This window comes from Manduca sexta, chromosome 28 (assembly GCF_014839805.1).
Source record: "Manduca sexta isolate Smith_Timp_Sample1 chromosome 28, JHU_Msex_v1.0, whole genome shotgun sequence".
Taxonomy (NCBI): Eukaryota; Metazoa; Arthropoda; class Insecta; order Lepidoptera; family Sphingidae; genus Manduca; species Manduca sexta.
In genome coordinates this window covers 4,166,321-4,187,276 of record NC_051142.1, presented here as the reverse complement: position 1 = coordinate 4,187,276, position 20,956 = coordinate 4,166,321, and the positions used below count along the sequence as shown (strand labels likewise).

At 34.3% G+C, this 20,956-nt stretch overlaps 1 long non-coding RNA gene across 3 annotated transcripts; it reads left to right on the top strand.

Annotated features, from left to right (window-relative positions):
* Positions 1 to 6,865: 6,865 nt before the first annotated feature.
* Positions 6,866 to 12,098, top strand: LOC115447937. 3 transcript variants are annotated; one of them, XR_005113304.1, is made up of 5 exons: positions 6,866 to 6,979; positions 7,199 to 7,337; positions 10,647 to 10,861; positions 11,228 to 11,265; positions 11,639 to 12,098. It is a non-coding gene; the product is annotated as an uncharacterized LOC115447937 (long non-coding RNA). The 3 variants fall into 3 exon arrangements; XR_005113303.1 differs by having other exon boundaries at positions 7,199 to 7,341; XR_003939054.2 differs by lacking the exon at positions 11,228 to 11,265 and having other exon boundaries at positions 7,199 to 7,341.
* Positions 12,099 to 20,956: the final 8,858 nt, after the last annotated feature.

Below are 20,956 nucleotides of genomic sequence, written 5' to 3'. Positions count from 1 at the left end.
TCGCGGCTTCGCCCGCGTAAAAGAGTTTTCCGGGATTAAAGTCCCGCTTTATATTTTCCCGGAATCACAACTAGCCATTTCCTTTCAAGGGTCCCGAACTATCTCCATACCAAATTCATTGAAATCCGTTCGGTAGGTTTTCATAGAGACGCGACGGGAACTTTGTTTTTTTATGTAAGGATAATCCAAAAAGGACTTTAACTTTTATTTAGAGCAATAAAAGTGTAGCGTTCGACCATCAATCTAATATTATTAAGAATTTGAATAATATATTATGTACTTAACTTTGCTTTATTAATATATTTGGTGTCCCTCTAAAAGGTAGGTAAAGTAATTAAGCGAGCCGGTATAACTGTGACTGGGCTGTTTATCTTTTGGCGGTTGACATGTTTTTTGGCATCTCTTTACTTACCATCAGGTGCAGTAAAGCACTTTGCTGAGCCTCGATGAGTGGAATCTGGACAAAATTATTTTTGCGTATGATAAAATTATATCACGTCATTTTCTTTCTGCTTTGGCTTTAATTAAGGAAGTCATAGTATCACATTTTGCTAGTAAGGTTAGGCCCTATTCCGTCTACACAAGCGAATCTGTCTTTTTGCAGTTATGAGTGCTTTAATCAAAGGACAACTTTGATAGCCGTATAGATACAAGCGTCAAAAATCGTCTAGTTATCTAAACCACCTATGATAACTGTCCTTCGTTTAGAACGTTCGTAATTACTAAAATACGGATTTGCTCCCGTGGATTAGGGGATTGGGTTAATGGGGCCCCCTGACCTTGCCTAAAATATGATACACTGAGCTATAGGTACCAGCCTACTTTTATCATCACAGGAAACCTGAACGTAGTTTTAATTTACACCGTATAAAGATAAACAAAAGATATAACTAACGTCATTTGAAACCCTCAGCTGCCACGTTACTTATATTTCTAACTTAATTTCAACTTCTAGATTCCTTGATTGTGTTAGTTGCGTCACCGGTATGTCTCGAACAACTTGAACTAAGTTGTCCCCGCCTCGACCCGACTCGCAAGTTTATGATTTTCCGATGAAATATGTTCCGCGAGGGCACTACCGACATTGTTCCAATATGTCCTCATTAAAGTAACCATGGGGGTTTAGTGAAGTTTGTCTGTTAGACCGATGTGGTGTTGGGTTCAATTCCATTATTAAAAAGAAGGTATATGAGCAATTTGGTGAGGAATTACTTATGGTAAATGATTAGTCTTTTAATTTATATGTATATGGTACAAATAAATTGTGAAGCTCATAAATGTTGCATGAAGTAAAGTAGGTGGAGTATACACTAATATTACCAGTAATTTGAATCGTGTCATTCTCTATTAACTCCTTAATATTATTAAACCACGATCCTCGCCGCATCTGTCTGAACGCGATAAACTCAAAAACTACCGAAAGGATTTTGATAGAATTTAGTTTAGAGATGTTTAAGACTCTGGGACCTAGGTTATTTTTTGTACTTGAAAGATATGAAGCAGATCTTTTGTCCCGGAAATCTTTCACGCCGGCAAAGCCGCAAGCAAAAGTAAATTTAAGTAAAGGCGACTATAGACTATTAAAGTGAGTAAAATAATTATATTGTGGCATTGCCCTGGTCGCAAAAATCTGGTAGCAAACATTACAGTAATATATGTCGGCTAGCCTCTATCACATAATGCGATTGGCTTATTGGAAAGGCATTAAATATTGAGCTTGCGTGAGATATCTGTCTTGTGCCTAAGCTTGACGGTATGCTATATTTAAGAGCATTGATACAGAAATTCTATCATTGCAAAGGAGACTTCCTAATGGTGTAGCCTAGTTGGTAATTATTCACTTTGAAGTCAGAATGTTTAGATACAAGATTGGAAGGATGTTGAAACTATCCTCGTTTCCTTTGAAGGGTAACATATATTTCTATAACGCAAAGGATCTCATTTAGTTTGATCTGGAATTTGTTTTTGCTTTTGTGGTGACGTATTTATTGTAATACTAGTTTTTTTTCGCCTGCGTGTAGTTTCTCAAATCAAAAGTGTTCATCATGTACACAACACAAACGTTGAAAAAAAAACTGATGATAAACCTAAGTATTTTCCATGAGAGCATTGTACTGGAATAGCATCTAGCCTCTGTACGAAACCAGAACATTGTCTATGAGTGTGCTAAACTTCATCAAAATCCTTTCAGCTGTTTCTGAGCTAACTTCTAATAAACATCCAAACATTTTCACAAAGTTTCGCATTTGTAATATAAGTCAGATAAGAATAAAAAAGAAAGAAGGTTTCTGTGAGAGATAGAAACCTGAATAGAAAATATATAATAAAAATATTATGATGAAGTTTATTTTAAAATCCCTCTATGACTAAAATATACGCTGCCGTATGCAAACGGCAAGATTGAGTAATTTTGTCGTAATAAAATTAGTTTTCGAATTTAAACGCGGTTTTTTATATTTTATTTTTCTCTTGACGTTTTAATCCTTTTTTGAGTTCTCAGAATACCTAGCTCAAATATCCAACTGCAATGTACAATTTTCTTATAAACAACATGATCCCACTGAAACCAGATTATCCCTACAAACTAGTGAATTAAAAATAAATTGAGCGTAAAATATATGTATAAAAGAAGGCCACTTGGGAGTCTGGATAATTTACAGGAAATTCCGCGCAATCTCGGCAGGCGGCGATTAGAGGACCTGTTGATGCCGCCCACGGCGGGTTCCGGATCATTGCTCTAATGTGAATTTATATTCACTATACATACCAACTTTAACAAATTAAGGAGGTCGAGGATCATAGGGAGTTGGAAATATTACTTGGACAATTAATATTTCCAACTCCTCCCTATATTTCTATTTGATTAATTTCGTTGCGGGATAATGACATATTAGTTTTCCCTGAGACTCGCCGAGCTTCACTGCTCGGTTTTATAAAATGCGTGCCACTGCTGATCCTGGCTTACAGGAGCTGTAGTGGTGGGTGTGAGGGCGGGAAAGTCTATACATACGAACTTTGTTATATAGGCATTTGTTTTATTTAATGCTTGAATAGTACGTTTCTTTTTTTTATACGTGCATGACAAAGTGATCCCACGGGTTGTAAGTGGAATGGTGTCTATAGAATGTCGACTGACGTGAGATGATTACCCCTCGGCAGTCGCTACAATTATGACGGACTATTGAAACCGGATACGCAGGCCGATTCTGGAACGCGACTTACTTACGTGGGCCAGTATGGCAGGTTTTAACACATTGTATAGGGAAGTCGGAAAAAATGGTTATTTTGTCTAAAATATCTTCTACACAAAAGAATAAGGGATTTGGAATTGTACAGAATTTTTTTTTGCTAGCTGTATGGTACGTATCCGATCGACAGTTATCAACGCATGGCTAGGTCTGATATCTCTTCTGTACAATGACTAAATATAAAGAGGACAGGCCTCAAAAGTTAGCTATATGAATAAGTTATATTTATGTTAGGGAAATCGACGCAGAATTGTCAATATATATGTCTATCTCTTTTACTCAAAGCTTATTTGGAACGCAACAAAAAGACAAAAATAATTGCTTTCTTCGCATATGGCACTATTTCGTTTACTTCAACACACTGGGACCGCCTTGCGGCAGAAACGCCATTTTATGCTGGCCAGTCGGCAAGTACATGTAGTGTCAGACGATGTAAACAAATCTTCATAAATATTGAATTTAAAGTAATATAATCATATTCTCAATTGTTCAGTGTGTTTATTAGTGTATTTGTTAAGTTTCGAAAATGACTCAGTGTTGTGTGAAAGGATGCAAATCGAATTCACGCAAGAAAGACCCCGAAATATATTTTCATAGGTTAGTAACTGTTTTTACCGAAAATTAGCAAATATCTTTGTATAATTACTTTTTGGATGTGTTTTTATCAATTAAAATGATATGTGGATCTGGTTTGTTAAGCTTTGGACCCTTTTAGGCGTGATTTATACACATTAAAATCATTATGTTTGTTTACACACGAGCTTAGGGATGGGTGGGTGGATTTGTTTAGAAATTATTGATATCGATATTTTAACAGACGCCCGTTTATCAGTTACGGTTTTTGTCTTTGGAAAGAATGTTAGAGCACACATCAATATTGTATTATTCAGAAGGACAAACTAAGTGAAATTAGAATATTTTTTAAGATAACCAAAAAATTTAAAAACCAAGGCAAAATGAATTGAGAATATTGAGCGACGTGATTGGAATCCTACACCAAATACATATTTCTTTACATTTTGAGAAGATATGCATAAACCACACGTTTAATTAACGCGAGTAAAGATGACTGTTTTCCAACAATATTCGCGATAAGTAAAATAGTAATGATTATTATACTTCACCTAATAAGTAGTAATATTACTTTAATATATTGCTATGAATAAAATTAGAATTGTTACATAAAAGAATAGATAAACATAAAAGAAACAACATAAAGATGAAATGTAAGATATATTTTTACAATTGGCGGTCTTATGTTTCGAGCAACCTTTGCATGCACGGAAATAGATACATAATCATATTGTTGTTATTGCAAATAATTATTATAATTGATTATCTTAACCACCATTTTTACGGTCATTGATTTTAGTTTGCTGAACCATAGTTATGTTTCTCGATCAAAGAGCATAATAATAAAATAAAATAAAACCAACCAAATAATTGCTGGCTACGCTATCTTATTCCATTTATCATGTATTAAATAAATATCTTAATCTGTAACTTAAATTTTTAGCAAGGAATAGTGCAACATACAAATATAGATCAAACACAACTGGATGTTTGTCACAACAGGTACTGCTTTGTTTAACAATTGTTACTTATAAATCAGTTTCAGTTTGTTTGTTTACATTATGATTTGTTATATTTATATTATGGTAGTTCCTAACCCCTTTCGTATTTGATCTTTTTGGGGCTTGTTTGTCTCTCTTAATTCTTCGATGTCGATACAAAATTTTCGGTACTAGCATATCACTATTGTAAGGGGCGGAGTCGGCACCATTTTGTTCATGAAATGTGCCGCATGTCACGTGACCATATTACCCATCCTCTATACTTCTTTTATCATTGCTTCTGTACCACTAGCGCGAATTTACACGTTATCGTCTCGTTAACGTAATGACTAAGTTTAAGTATTTTTTGTATGAACATTTGAACAGCACCTCGTGAGTATTTTTGGAACTAATATATGGCAGCGTGAACATTGCCGTGTGTAAACTGTGAATAGTAAATCACGTAACCATGGTAACGGCAGACTTAAAATGTATAGGAATGTATTGATTTTTGGTGTATATTTTTGCTAAATTACTATCGAAAACTAACCGAAAAAAAAAACGAAAAATTCAAACGTTAACCTACTCGATATGATACTGCTTGAATTCCTACTAGAGGTACTGAACGTGTTAGTAACACGCGGATTCTGGTACTTTGAGTGTTGTTTAACGACGCTGTTGTGTACTCGATTTGTTTGTATTCCAAAAGTGAGTTCAAAATCTGACTGTCACTATAATCCTATATCATTAAAAATCCGAAATTCGTTAAATAAGTCCTAGGTTTGTTGCAGAGTAGTCGCATGGACCGAGGACCGGTCAATGAATTTGGATAAAATGTTCCACACGAACATATTTCGAGATGAATGCATAGTTAAAAGAATTAGATGTGAGAAGAACCTATCAACTTTTGATGTCCACACTGGTTAATTGTAACAAACTTCTTGGCAAAGGGAAAATATTAAGTAAAAATAGTTCCCACAACTTGAATACACGAGGTAACATCAAAAACGCAATTACGTATCGCGAGTTCTCACTCGAAGTTTACGAAATTTTAAAAAGTTTCGGAGAAAATGCGACATTTTAGAAATTAATTTCAGCTTTGAGACTGCTCGAAATCGTTCAAACGTATTTCCACGCACAAGTTCAAGTTTGTTTGTACGGAAGTCATTTGTGGCACGCTTTGGAGGAAACAAGGCGAGATTACAGATCCAGCGTTTAAAACTAAATTTATTTTACACAAGTGCCTGTTTTGCGGGAGTTCGTTGATTGCTTTGTACATGTTTATTGAAATTCTAATGTAGTTTTGAATATTATATCCATTCTTAATACAATTATTAGGTATTTAGTACTTAAATTAATAATGTTATTATTACACGCAAAACAGGTTGGAGCTAAGATTAAGTCGTGTCAATGTGTTCTAGATAGTTTGGCATTCTTAGGCATATTCTTTATTAGGCAAATAATTTAAAGCACATTTTTGTATGCCTAGATATATTTTAAACCAGGTTCCGCCGTTTTCGCTTCTGTGTAAAATTACGATTATTAAATAAAAAGTTTGTTCATGCCAATCAAATGTTTTAATTATCACACATTACTTAAACCGTTCATCGATAAAAAATAATATATATAAATAGCATGATAGACTTATTAAATAAAGAATAACAACTACAAAAATAACTTTAAAAATAATCTATAACTATCTACTCTAAGTGTAGGTACCTATATAAAATTTTGCATACATGAAACATGTTGCACTTGTTATATATATTAAACATCACAGTGTATACATATTGTTAGCAAAATAAATTCATTTTGATTATAAAAAGACATAAGAAAATAGATTAAATTATAGGGATAATGTATTTGCCCATTAGTAAAGGAATATTCATGAACAAAGCCGTTGTTCCAGAGATTAGAAAATTCAAACAAACACTTCTATAATATATATCTGCGTTTTATAAATGCGTACACAAACGCCAATATCTGATGGTGACAGGCCTTTCCACTGCGCGTGTTATGAACAATTCAATTTGTTCGCACTTATAACCTTATAATCCCGTATCTCGGTCGCTATTTTATCCATTACAGTTTATTGGCTGTTTACTTCGTTGCCGATAAAATTTTGCTGATTGCTTTGTTCGCTCGTAAAGTTGTTCCCATCGCGGGCGTTCAGAATCGGTACGTATTGATTTCTTCGGCACTCAAAAGTTTATAGAATCTCTCAATACAATTTTACAATGGGTTATAAATTATGACTTACGATAAGCAATTGATATAATTATTAATTTGTGTATACTTATTATTTATTTGATCGTGCCTTGTGATTTTTCTATATAAAAATTGTATGCTTACTCTTTGCAAGCTGCTGGTATCAACAAATGTAGTTTAATTTGACAGAGCATATAAAACTCATGGGGCAGGTTGCAGCACTTGCGGTCCAGCGGACCTCAATTGGATTACTTATCCCATTAGGGTATAACCTGTTTCCTGAGCTTTGATGTAAATTCAAAGGTACAACAGTTACTGCAAACTATATGTAGGTATGTTTATGTTTCGTAGATTTATGTAGTTTAAATTAATCTTTAGAACTCTTTTTTCATATAAAAATACTGCACATTTTTAAGCCGTAAGCCGTATTAAGACATAATTAAAAAAATAGATACATTTCCTATTACGCTACTAAGAAAAAAAAAACGCCGGCCAAGAAGTGCGAATCGGCTTTATTCGGGTAATTCCGGAAATCGTTTAGGCTGCAAACAGTCGTGCGGTTCGTCCGACACCTACAAATGTAATATAACAGTTATTGTTGAGTTATAAATCCCGGTTTTTCTATAGAAATAATTATTTTTCCGATGACTTTAATCCGCATTAACCAAGTACAGTGAAAAGTCATACAAATAGTCAATCTTACATTACACTTCAAGTATTTTGTCGTGGAATTGTCGAGAGATGGGTTTCTCCTTGTTAGAAAATATAGGGTATACAGTAGATATCATTTAGTTGGACATATTTTATTGTAAAGTGTAATATAATAGTAATAATATCGGCCATGTATTTTTTATTGTCCCACTGCTGGGAAAGTGCCTCCTCTACTACTGAGAGGAATTAGGTCTTAGTCTACCATTCTGACCCAGTGTGGGTTGGTAGACTTCACACACCCTCAAAATTCCTACAGAAAATTTCCTAGGTACCTTTTAAAAAATTAAACTGGACCAAAATCTGATTTTTTTTACCGCCTCCGAAGGAAGATCAGTTAAGTGTCCTCTTGATGGTAAGTGATTAAGTCGCACATGGACATCACCAAAGCTAGAGGAACAGCTACGCCGTTGCCTACCGTAAAAACTTCAGTGGGCGATGCAATATCCCCACCCTTAGGATAATAAAGATGGCGGACCCAACTCGTAAACGGATTGGTACAGCGAGCCTCTCAGAGTTTTACGAGGTACTCGGCAATTTGCGGCTGTTTAGTTACTTACACCGCCAGCACATTTTTCAGTTTATGTTCCTGTAATATCGGATTATGAAGAGATGAAACTTTGTTTGCGAATCGTACGCCATTTATTACTTGTCGGTAAAGAACATATTGCTAATATTGTGGTTGGTATATAGTTTTTGTTATGTATAGGTAAACATATAGGTATAACTATAGCGTACACGCCCCTGTCGATGTGCTAATAAATAAGGCGTTACGAGCCAGTGTTCGTTTCACCCGTGTCCCGTATGTCATACCTAATAATTTGTAATTCTTTTTTTTATTGGCAGTGGAAGGCGAACTTATGAAAAAAAAAATCACACAAACATACAACACAAAGTTATCAATGTCACGAATCATAAATAACTATTAACTCTAAATGAGATCTGATCAATATTTTTGTTCTCCCAAACATCTATTGGAGCGTAAGCAATAACTCGAGGCATCTCATATTGAAGCCATGACTCACTCACTACACCAGAGAAAAAAAATCGATGAATTTTTATAAGATTTATTCATTCTCTTAAATTAACATCTGTTGGAGCGTCAGCTATGAATCCTTAGCATGAGTTTTAATTATCCACTAATTTAATTTGTACAATGAAAACTTTACGTTCTCTACATAAAGTTGGTTTATGACGTCACTGAATAGGTCAAGGAAATTAAAACATTTACTATAATGGCTTTCGTCTAATTGTCTTTTTTACAGCTGGTAAAACCACAAGGTTTGCGCATGTCTGTGCTGTATACTTATTTAACGTTCTAAAAAATAAAGATAATGAAATTCCAATGTTTGATATTATTTTGGTAGAAATAATGTCTATTGTAATATATTTACTGCTACATAATGTAACTAGGGATTACCTCTAATACCTATGGATATAAAAATATATATTTATAGATATTTGAATTATATTTATATTTAAATAAAGTACCAATAATTTCAATGGAACGAATCTGTCAATTTTGTTTAAAATGCGTAATATTTTATGATTGGGGATCATGCATAGGCACTAAAGTTTATAATTGGTTATAGACCGGATATTAAGGCTAAATTTCTGCTCCAAAAATTTTTACCCATTGGTAATAAGTCGCTGTCTTAATGTTCGTTGACAAGATGTCACATCGTCTTAAGATATTAATGCAATAATATATTTATAGAAAATATGCTAATATTCACATTAAAAACGTGTATATCATGATATGGAAAAAATATGAAGTAGTTTACATTGGCGTTTTGCTTTTTCACGGTAGATTAAGCAACCATCACAGAAGCGCAAACTTCTCAATGTCCACTCTATATAATCTTAGAACTCTTTGATAGACATGCAAAATATTATAATTTACTATTAATATGTTCTTGACTCAGGTTCTTGATATAACTTGCCAACGTCAGAATTCGTGCCGTCAGACCAAAATATTTATGATCGAATCCAAAGAGAATTACATCGAATCTCTTTGATCTATGTTATTTGCTTATATTATTTGCAGAGGAAAATAAAAAAGTACGAATTTATTTTTTCATCAAAGCGTTGCTATGGAACTGGGTTCTGACAATTAGTCGATTCATTTACCGACTTTTGCAATACTATTTGATGTTGGAGTAAACGTTTGATCCATAGATTTGAGGTTGGGAAGACGCGGCCGCCACGCAAATTGCGGATCACGGTACAAATCCTGCAATTTACTGAAGCCGTAAAATATTAATCTTTTAAGACTACTTTGAATCTATATTATTTAGTAAATATAAATGTGTTTTTAAAGTTCCATTTATGAATTGGAAACAAAAAGGTTATCATAAAAGTTGTTGTTTATAGGGAAAATAACTATTACATGTTCTAGAATTATTACTAGAATACATTAATTTATACTTGACATGGTCTTAAAAATACAACTTATAGTATGAGTACATGTACAACTAAAATTAAACCTAATATCTATAAAAGCAACTAGGTGTGGAAAGATCATTCTTGAAAAATTGTTAGTAATAAAAACAAATTACTCCGCATACTTATTTCTATATTGTCAATTATTACAACAGACTTTAAATGTTTTTATTTTGTGCAATAAACCCCTAATAAACGTACAAATACAATGTAACTAAACATATAGAAATAATTTTTGTCCAATGAACGCAATTATATAATAATTGACAATGTGTTTATATTATACATTTTTAGTACATTGTATTTGTACGTTTATTATAGGTATATTGCATAAAATAAAAACATTTAATTAATATTATACATACAGAATTTTACTTTATAGGAATAACTATACATAGTCGTAGCCCGTCGAAACTCAGCATATTGAAATTACGAGAGATATACAAGCATAAGGTAAGCGTTTATGTCGGCTTATGTACCCTTACAGCCGAAGAACGCATTGCCGCCTTCACTAACCCCACAAAAGAATACGACGCAATAAATGGATATATAGTAACGTGCACAAGAGTGGTACAGAAGTATAAACCGTAAGAGATCTCGAGTTAAGGCGTCAAGCAATAAACACTGAGTGGATAATGACGTTCCGTTTTACGTCTTGTCAAGAAAGAACTCGCTTTTTAAATAATAATATTACGACGCTGGGTGAGTCGTGTCATATTTATATTTTGTTGTGCTAAAATATCATTGCTTGTAAAAAAAATTGACTATGCTTTCGCAGTTGTATAATCTAAATATTAATATGTAACAAAAATCTTTATATCCTTTTTTTAAAAACTTGCGTGCACGGAGTGTGAGATGTGCCATAATTAAAGTTTATATCGACGAGTGGAAAAAATAAAATGTAGGTATATGTATTGTAAATATTATATTAAAATCGCCGGCGTAATTTCTAATAGTGACCGACCACTATTTTAATATTATATTTTGTTTTGTAATTTAAAACATCGGCCATATTTTGTCTAGTTTAATACATTATACTACGGAAAAACTATATTATCTCATTTGTAGATTATCGTGAGAAGCGCAGACGCTGCAACTTGTTGCCGGTAAACACTACTCATACATATCATCTTCTAACTTCGTGATATCAAACATAAAGCTCAAGATCGATTAAAATGGAGTAATTGTGAAAGCCCTCTGCTCCATCCAGAGGATCGGCATGATGTTCTATCACTAAGAGTGTCAAAAAAAAAAAACTCTATATAGCCTCTGAAGCGCACATAATTGAGTATCTAAAATTGACTACATACTAAATTTGTATCTTCAAAATGTCTTCCCATATGAAATTTCCTCCTCCATTATAGGATCCATATTTCATAGATAACTTATTAAAATAATAATAACACAACAAACTTCTATACCATTTCCTATAGATGTATCATAGTTCAATTTTTAAAGAAGTAATTGTATTTTCAACAGAAGGCAGCCGCTGTGTCAAAAAAACGTTGTCTCTTTGTGAAGCTGGAAAAACTGGCGCTTTTGCAATGGCGGACGTGCAAAATTGAGTAATAAAAATTGTGAATTTTGTTCCGGGTACTGGCATGAATTTCGTTGACGAAATTAAAACGTTAGGACATGAACCTATAGTGAAGTGTTCTCGTGACTCGAGGTAATGCAGCCAAAGACTATGAACGGAAGTAACATTGTGATGTCTATGTTCATTTTCGAGGGGGCGCGTCGTGTCACGTTCATTTACTTGCATATACAATTATTGAAAGTGCGTCAGTAAGGAATGCGCCGACCCGATTCGGCACGTTTTTGTTATAGCCGAAACTAATATTAAAACTTATTGTCCTAGTTTTAAATTGCATTTAAATTGATTGTTATTCGATTAAAAAATTATAAAATATTGCCAAAACTACATATTGAAATCAAGTAAGGATTTATTTTAAGAGCATTCCTCTACCTAGCCACTAAATCGAAAAGTAAAACAGTCTAATAATTATTGTTATAACATACCACTTAACACTTCACTTGCGTTCTGATAGCGCACCCCATATAAGCTTACTGACACTTTGAACAATAAAGGGTGATCATAAAACGGCGGTAGTTTCCTGTCCAGCGGTTGCCATGGCAACACCCGGTCAACAAACCGACGGCACACCTCTGCAGTTCGCACTGCTATTGAAAGCGTGTGCTATAATTGAAATTAATGTCCACCTTATACTTTTGTCTAATGCGTGACTTTATTGTTAGTGATTGCTAGACATTGTTATGTGTTAGGGTTGTGATGCATTAGTTAAGGCCGTTTTCCGTTCTTTTGGTGAGAGAACGCAACCCGCCTCGGGCAGAGATTAGCCCTAAGAGAATTCATACTCAACTTGGTATTGACATTCCGTCTGACACAGATTCTGACGGGTCGTAAATGTTTCAGCTCATTCCTGTGTTGGATCGGAAAAGAGGAGTCTACCGCGATCCACTATTGTGGATACTGGCGTGAGGGCACAGTCCAACACACTCTCGAAGAATACTCACCCTAGGACCTACAACACAGCTTTTTTAAAGAAGTCGTGGGATGAGATCTCTCGTTTCCGGCAGTGTTGTCTGCCATGGTCGGTAGCTGAAAGTCGTGGCGAGGGGCGCCATCCTTCTTCTTTCAAGACGAATTAATGCGCATTACCACCACGCATCACCACAAACGCACGTTTGTGAGGTCGCGGGGCGAGCAGTGGCGTGGCAGTGGCAAGTCGCACGTCTACTCTAATGAGGCGACCCTAAGACGGACCATAATCCGGGTGGTTTGCGTTCCGCTGTCGAAGACTCTGGGAGCGTTTTTTAAATTCGGGGGCTCTTTGAGCCTCATACTTAGTGAGAGGAGTCCCGAGGCAGTATTTCGCAGGGACGGCTTCACGAAGTTATCTTAGTGCAAGAAGATATTCCTGGCTTTGTTCGTAGGCGCAGAATAAGGCAACAGCAGGTTTTGGTCGGCCCGTGTGTGTATATAGTGTTAAGGACTCGAAACAATGCTCGTTTGGATAATGCTATACTCCCGTGTATCGATATTTCGTTGTAAAGCCGGTGTAACCAACACAACCGATCTTCATGATTACACTTAGGCAATCTACCTACAATGATTATCCCGGTCATAAGTTATGGGCACATGAAAGGCTGGGTTTTTGATGCTATCATGATTTCTTAATCCTCGTTGGAGGTGACGAAAATGAAGAAACAATATTTTCGCGCGTTTCAATCATAATACGCGTCATGACTGAGAAAAGTATTTTAAAACTCATCCAAACCTCTCCGCCCTCCTTATATTAGCTAATATCGTTTGACGCATCACGAAATTGAGTTTACCTCCAATGTTTCATTTGGGTTGGTTTTTTCATCACTTATGTCGAGAGTTAAGGAAATATACATTCTTTTTTTTTAGCAAGAAAGGCTATTGTTCCGTGCACTGTTGTACGTAAGTAAGCAACAGGTAGAGGGAATACTAAATAAATATTGGGCAACATTTTTTTGCGAACTAAAAAATACACTCGACGGCTACGAGTGTATTACGATGAAAGTATTATCATGCGATTGTCATAAAATGTCATGTCATAGTCATCGTTGTTTTGGGGTAGGCAGAAATACAAATAAGGCGCCTGGCTTATATCGCTATCTTTAGAAGAAAGGCTACAAATTCTACTTACTAAATTAATTAGGGATGTATTTTTTGTTGTATTGAGAATCAATAAATCCCTCGACCTGTGAATCTAACTATAAATCCACGTTTCAGCATCGACGTACGTAGGTCACAAAAGTAGCTGAAAAAATGCAAAATTTCAAATCGCAAGTTTTTATTCACTAAAATAAACTTTAATGAGGTAACTTTATTTAAGATTCAGAAAAAATAATAATTTTATTGAAGTCAATGTATACAAGCACTTTGAAGTTTTGATTTTACTTATCTAGTTTTGAGGCTGATTGTATCTATTTTGCTATTACCCCAATGTGACGCTAATAAGGTCTTTTCATGAAACTTTGAACCATGTCGGTTACAATTTTGGTATCGAAAGCGAAATTCTGTGAAAGTTATTATTAAAATATTTTGGCTATATTGTTTTGAAGTTTTCTGCGTAATATAATATTGAGTTGCCTAAACTAGTTGTATATTTTTGTTTTTATTTTTGATATTCTATTATAGATAAGATATGTTGATAATATAATAATGTTATATCTAAATTCTGCTTTGTTCGTTTTTATTTTTTGATCTTATTGTAAATACGGAAATACAACATACATACCTCATATTTATTTTGGTGCCAGATTTATTGTTGGCAGATTAAATCATAAAAGTAAAAGTAAAATAAAAAGCAAAACTCTCCAATGGAAAACAAAAAAAAGCTAACGATAACCAGCTAAACAATTATTAAAGATACGATTGAAAATGAGAATAAAAACACTAATACGTATTGCACTAGGCGTATAATCCATTAGCATATAATTCTGGTATCATATCCGAAAAATAACCGAGTAAATAAAAGGAAAAAGGCATACGCTCGATACAAACTCGATTCCCGGCGAAGACAAATTCATTTAGACGGAAAGGTACTTTCTGACTATAACGATCCAATTAGTACCTCCTGCCATTCCCGGAGAGTACCTTTTTAAATGCACTAGACTTCATAGTTTGTTTTAGAAGAAGGAAGGCAAACAGTGTTAATGTTTTCTATGTAATTTAATGAGGGGACGAGCTTGTTCGCCTGGTCATAAGCGCCATTAGTTATAACCGCCCATACGAATTAGGAATAAATAAAACATTGTTAACGGCCTTAAGTATTACATTTATACTCGATTTTAACTATTCATATCACATAATAGTACCTGGCCAATCAATTATTATTTCAAAGTATTAAAATTTGTTGTAAAGAACCAAAACTTTCAAAAATACATTACAAATTCTAAAAGACAAATGAATCTGGTGAATGTTGATTAGCGAGGGTACAAAATACAATGAATTAATAATAAAGGCCTTCCTTTAATTGAATTTCAAATTAGATTTCACTGTCGTCTGTACGATTACAACATTAATCACAACCTTACGTTGTTTTGACAATACTTTCGCTTTACTTGTTGACATATTGAGATGTATATATATTAGACTGCCTCGGTGGCGTAGTTGTATTGCACGTCCGGTACAATAGCGCTCTGAGGTCCTGGGTTCGAATCCCGGGTCGGGCAAAGTGATATTTGGGTTTTTCTGCTCAGTATCGGCCCGGAGTCTGGAATTTGTGCCCGATATGGCGATAGGCTCGCCCCCTATCACATCATGGGACGGAACATACTTGGCGAAAAGTGGGTGCCCTAGTTGCGCCTCTGCATACCCCTTCGGGGATAAAATGCGTGATGTTATGTATGTATGTATGTATATATATTAGCGTAGTATTGCGTACACAGTACAGCCACTGCTCTGAGCAGGTTGCAATCCCGCGTCGGGTAAATTAATATTTTGTTTTTTTGTTCCCTATCTGCCCAGTCTAGAATTTGTATGCGATATGGCGATAGACTCGCATCCTATCATATAATAATAATAATAATATCAGCTCTGTATTATATAATTGCCCACTGCTGAGCAAGGGCCTCCTCTACTACTGAGGAGATTAGGCCTTAGTCCACTACGCTGGCCTAGTGCGGATTGGTAGACTTCACACACCTTCGCAATTCCTATAGAGAACTTCTCAAATGTGCAGGTTTCTTCACGATGTTTTCCTTCACCGTTACAGCGAACGATAAATTCACAAAGAATACACACATGATTTTTTAGAAAAGTCAGAGGTGTGTGCCCTTGGGATTTGAACCTGCGGCCATTCGTCTCGGCAGTCTGTTTCACACCCAACTAGGCTATCGCCGCTTATATGGTCCTATCATATTATATTTGGCGATAAATGGGTGTTCTGGTACATTCGGCCTACTCCTTCGGGGATGAAGCATGATGATTGTATCACAAGACCTTTTTAAATTATGTTGATATAAGAACTTATTTATCTCAGGAGCATGGTCATCTTATGAATATATTAGCAGCGTCAGGAAATTCTTGGACTGTATTAGAAATATTTTTAAAATAATTTTGTTACAAATAAAATAAATAAAAAAAACAATTATTTCAAAATACGCGTGTTGCCTATTAGTCCATTGAAAAGTTACATTTGGGGTTGCATTTTTTAGAGGACGCAATTTTATTTTTTTGAAGTGTAGGGGGGGTCAGTCTAAAGCTAAAACCAAGTTTGTGGGGTCGCCACCCTTGTCCCACGGCCGCCATCTTGAAAATAGGGGTTGAAATGGTTTTACGATGTATCTCTTAAACTATTTATCTGACAAAAAATGTATAAACATTTTTGTTGCAAATTAAATTCTCTACAACTTTGGTCTAGTAACTTTTGTCGTAGAACTATAAATAAAAAAGTTATAAGCGAAAATGTTAAGAAATTCAATGTTAAGCAATGTCCATTGCAACGTCATCAGAACGTGTGTTTATAAGGTTCATAATACTTTTTTTGTACTCTCTTTAATACCCAAATACCCAAGGGACCATTAGGAAACAAAAGAACATCTGCCTGCTATTATTATTATTATTTCTAACCTCTCTTATTGTAAGAATAGCTGATAATATTGTGTTGAAGTTGTCTTCAGCTATTCTTACAATAAGAGGTTAAAATAATAATAATAATAGCAGGCAGATGTTCTTTTCTTCCCTAATGGTCCCTTGGGTATTTGGGTATTAATGATAGTACAATAAAAGTATTATGAACCTTATAAACACACGTTCTGATGACGTTGCAATGGACATTGCTTAACATTGAATTTCTTAACATTTTCGCTTATAACTTTTTTATTTATAGTTCTACGACAAAAGTTACTAGACCAAAGTTGTAGAGAATTTAATTTGCAACAAAAAATGTTTATACATTTTTGTCAGATAAATAGTTTAAGAGATACATCGTAAAACCATTTCAACCCCTATTTTCAAGATGGCGGCCGTGGGACAAGGGTGGCGACCCCACAAACTTGGTTTTAGCTTTAGACTGACCCCCCCTACACTTCAAAAAAATAAAATTGCGTCCTCTAAAAAACGCAAAGTAAAGCCTAAAAAATGTAACATTTCAATGGACTATATGGTAAAATATATTTGTATGAATATGCCTCATTCGTAGTAGCAATCCTTGCCTTGGTTATAGTATTAATCTATAATGTGTGTTAAAATGAAATATAAAGGATAGAGTAGCAACAGTAATATCATTGAAAAAGTGGTTAAGAAAAAAACAAAATTATTTAATTTTTCCAAGTCACCGAATCGTAATTTTTAATTAAATCCGAATTCAAACGCCTGCCTTCACAAATCAAACGTCTAGTTCCACATTTGTTACGTCTCAAGTACACTCGATAGTCACGCACTTGTGTTAACGAACACGCGCGGCCGTGCAGAATACTAAGCGACGTGTTAGAGTGTTCTAATTGCTTATTGTAGAGGTGCGTTTATTACAACTCTGATGTATTTTCGATATATGTTTTTAGTTTATTTATTTAGTTGTTTATTACCCAATTTTCCAAAATGGTTGTACGTGTAATTATAAGCTGGGTAGGAAAATAAAACCCTGTTTTTTTGCCGTCATTTTTACTTTATGCAATATTGTTTTAAAGGTGATAGGATAAATCAGTTAAACAAATGACGAGGATATGTATTTTCTAGTCACGCAAAAAAAATATATATTCTGTCTTTGTAATCTCGCTTTTTTCAAACTATAAAAACAAGGCTTATTTAACAATCAAGTAGAATCAAGTGGCATTTGATTGCGTTCGTTATTAATTTGTATAGAACTACTGCATACAGTACAAACTATAAAACAACAAATTGTACTATAAATTTTTGTTTAAATTTTCTAGTAGTGATTGGCGTTTTCATTACTCAAACAAAGAAAGCGTGTTCTAAACGGGATTGGAATACTATACGATAAAAAAAAATCGTGATCCAATTCCCGTTGGTAAATAAAGCGTAGGTAGTGAGGGAAGCAAGTGACAGCCGGATCACGGCGCGTCCAACGGAATCGATATTAGCTCATCTCTATTACAAAGATACGAGAAATGAGCTCCGGGATTCATAGGGATATCAGTTTTTCTAGAGCAATTTATTAACTTATTACGGGTTACTGCTCGAGTTAGTTGAGTTATTAGAAATATGTTGGGTATTTATATGATGTATCTGTTTGATATTAGAATTGATCGGGATGTCTTTGTGTAAATTCTCTTTATTACCATGTATTATATCAATAACTAGCTTCCGCTCGTGGCTCCGCCTGTTTCTCGGGGCTAAATGTCCGTTTTACATTTTCCTGGGATAAAGAGTTGCCTCAGGAGTAATGTAGCTAGCTCCCTTTGAGTGATAAAAATATCAAAATAGGTTTAGTAATTCCTGAAATAATCGCGTTCAATCAAACAATAACGACTGTATAATTGTTTATACTAGTATTTTAATAACTACCTCAGGTGGGTAGTTGTATTGCGTGCGCGATATTTCTGGTCTGAGATCTTGGGTTCGAATTCCGGGTCGGGCACAGTGATATTGTTTTTTTCTCAGTTTTAGTCTGAATATGGCGACATCACTCCTATTATATCATGGAACAGGATTGCGTGGTGCAAAGTGGGCACACTAGTTGCGTCGCTGCCTACCCATTTGAGGATGACAGGCGTGAGATGCTTGTGTTTTATTAATCACTAGGTGTTGGCGGACTCGCCCGCGTGAAGTATTGCGAACTGTAGAAATCATTCCCTTGATACTTTGTTGTTTGCTGGTATATAATATAAAAATATACTACAATATACTTTTTTATGGCGACTTTTCAGAAACGATTTGTCCCTCGACATACGTGAGAATTAAACCAGTTTAACTTATTATCTATCGATCCCGGACTCAATTCTTTGGAACGAGGTTACATGGAACGTTTTTTACGATGTGTAATATGCTTGTTACTCACGCGTAACGAACGACGATAACTTTTAACATACTTTTACTACATTTTGTAATAAATTAATAGTAGTAATTGAAAGTAGAGTCAGCCACGTAAGTAGCTAAATGAATTCAAATTTCAATTCGGCTATACGCTTTAAATTTAATTGTCAATTTCCTTTATGTAAAGTAAACCCTTTATATTTTATTTTTTTGAAGAGAAAAAAAATGTTAGTACTAATACAACAGTATATTGAAAATCTATATAGGTATCTTCCGTCCAAGATTATTATTTTATTGCTTATATCGTTTTATTTCAAATAAATACATTATTTTGTAGTAAATGGAGACATTAATTAATTATAGTTAGGTACGTATAATTTTTCGATTCTTTAAATGTTCGAAGTCGTATTGTCTACGCAAAATTGCTGTTTTAGTTTTTTATTTTCTGTTAAACTGACCTATACCGTGAACTCCATGTGTTATGTTAATTGTGGCAAAAATTTGTAGCCTCGTGTTTCCATTCCAAAAATTTCACCGTTCGCTACTGCGTCACACGATACACTGTCCAATTGAGTCGCCCCGAATTCCGGCATGTCAAAATGTATGCAGGGGAATCTCTTTGTTTCACACATATGAGAGAATATGTTTTATTTATATGCGCATGTGCTCAGGTTTTTGTTGCTCTACGCTATAATTTACATTTATATTGGTAAAGTTCCCGAGTTGACAATTGACTGACGTGCGTAAACATGTTCAGATGTATGTATTGCACTCTATTTGTTATCTAATCTAATGTTTAATGTCATACACTGATAAATTATTTTATTAGAAATTGTAGGCCACCGTGATAGAAAATTGTGGGGGAGATAATGATTGAAAGCAAAAGGTAATGCTATGATTTTATGGTATGATGTTTTTGTAACCGATTTAGTATCTATTTTAGTAGCTTTTAAACCGTGGATTTAAGCTGAATATTTTACTTTATAATAAAATACCTATATAAATATTCATGCATAAGTACAATATAAACTAAAGTCAGAAACAGTAAATAAATGTAACTTTTAGTTTTGAGTCTAACACAATGCAGATCATGGTTAACATCCATTATGTACAAGCCATTAGCGGACGTAACATTAAACTCATTTATTGTGTGAAAGTTAGAAGTTGAAGTTCACTTGGTTAGGGAAATTATTTTGCTAGAGCGCGGTGAATATGATCTCGTAGCACCTGACTTCTGTAGCGTTGTAACCATTCGTAGCACATTCGTAGACCTAACGTAGCATTCGTAGACCGCTAATAGTTTGTAGTTCATTATTTTTAACGGTGTTATATATTTTTATTATGCCTAAGTTTATGGTACAGTAAAAGTTACATTAGAAGGCCTGTCCTTAATATCTATAAATTATAATAAAACGTTGGTCGGCGTCTAAAATATATAACATAATATTACTTTAGTGTTTCATTTATTTCCATTAAAACAATAAATTATACAATATATAAAATCTGTTGAATAATAATAATATACAGGTAATATTTATATCAATAAATATATATGGCTATAACTACAATAAATAAGTTAGAAGAATCAGTCAAAATCTAAATATGCTACCACTCAACGAAAGAAGCTATCTCAAAATATGGCGAATATTTTCGAATGATATTTTTACACTTCCTACCGGTTAATAATGTGATTTTCCTTTTTCCTCGGAAATAAGACGCTCGCAAGACGTTGTGTAAGCATATTTTATCAGTACTGTTGATACCCCATTTTTTACTTGCAACCAACTTAACTTTTCTACAAAGTGTGG